The 1,075-nt window shown below is 37.4% G+C and overlaps 1 protein-coding gene across 2 annotated transcripts in view; it reads left to right on the top strand.

The window, feature by feature from the left end:
• dclk1a (doublecortin-like kinase 1a) overlaps nucleotides 1-1,075 on the top strand; it is a 62,080-nt gene that overhangs the window by 48,523 nt on the left and 12,482 nt on the right. The gene's annotated exons all lie outside the window — the stretch shown is intronic.

The raw sequence follows: 1,075 nt of genomic DNA, 5'->3' as shown, positions 1-1,075 counted from the left end.
TATATTTTATGATGTAATGCAAGAAATATTCCTCTCACGTGTCACCACATTGAGTTCTGAAGACTCCTAGATTTTTCCAAGGTTTTTCACTGAAGTACAAGTCATCTGAAGACATGCACTTTTTTTTAATAAAGTTTGTATAGGTTTAAATTGATTCGCTCACATCACTTACATCAGTGAGGATATGACTATACATATAAATCATGTGCTATACTGCAGTTTCTAATAATATTACCTGCCAACGAGCGAATAATGTTTTTTATTTACTCACCAAAACCAATTTTTACTCACATCTGGCGCTTGGCCAATGCTAATTTTGGACTCTGATTGAGACAGCATTGAGAAAGAGAAATGGCATGATACATGCTGTTGAAGGAGCATGCAACTCACCAGGAAGTGTTTATTTATTCACTTTTTTCCCCCCAAGAAACACATTACTATTTGGTTTCTGAGGAAAGTTTGAGTACGATTAGGAGGAGTTTGTGCGCTTTTGACCAGGTCAAACTATCTCTAATCCTGCAGTTGATAGACTAATGCAAAGAGGTTTAAACTTCTTCCCAGTCCAGAGTTTCTCTCGGGTTATAATATGAGCCTTAAACCCCAGTGATTACTCTTGCTTCTCTCTCTCTCTGAAGAGTCAAGAGTCTCTCTGTCTTCCATTCTTTCTGAGTGTCTGTCTATTCCTCTTTCTTAGTTCTCCATGACTAAAATGCACCAGAGCATTCAGTCACTGAGGATATTGCACTCCATTCCAAAAGATCAAAATTTTGAGCTTTTGGGACACATCAAATCCAGCTGCAGGCAGTTAACGTGCTGTTCTACAGCCAGCGAAATCACGTGCTGATATTGACCCAAAATAGATTAATCAGAAACTGTTGGCCACTACCCAACCGGCGCTTTACTGACCTTAAACCAGTTCATAGTGAAACAGCTGGTTTATGTTCTCAACATGTTCTCACTGCCTTTTTTATTAGTTAGTCCTTTCTCCTAAAAGTGCTCTCCTATTATGGTTAACCCCTGAAAAATGTTTTAAATCATGTACAATCTTGCAAAAAAAAAAAAAAAAAAAAAAAAT

The sequence above is a fragment of the Sinocyclocheilus anshuiensis genome, unplaced genomic scaffold (genome assembly GCF_001515605.1).
Source record: "Sinocyclocheilus anshuiensis isolate Anshui unplaced genomic scaffold, SAMN03320099.WGS_v1.1 scaffold437, whole genome shotgun sequence".
NCBI classification, from domain to species: Eukaryota; Metazoa; Chordata; class Actinopteri; order Cypriniformes; family Cyprinidae; genus Sinocyclocheilus; species Sinocyclocheilus anshuiensis.
This window is presented reverse-complemented; position numbering and strand designations above follow the sequence as displayed.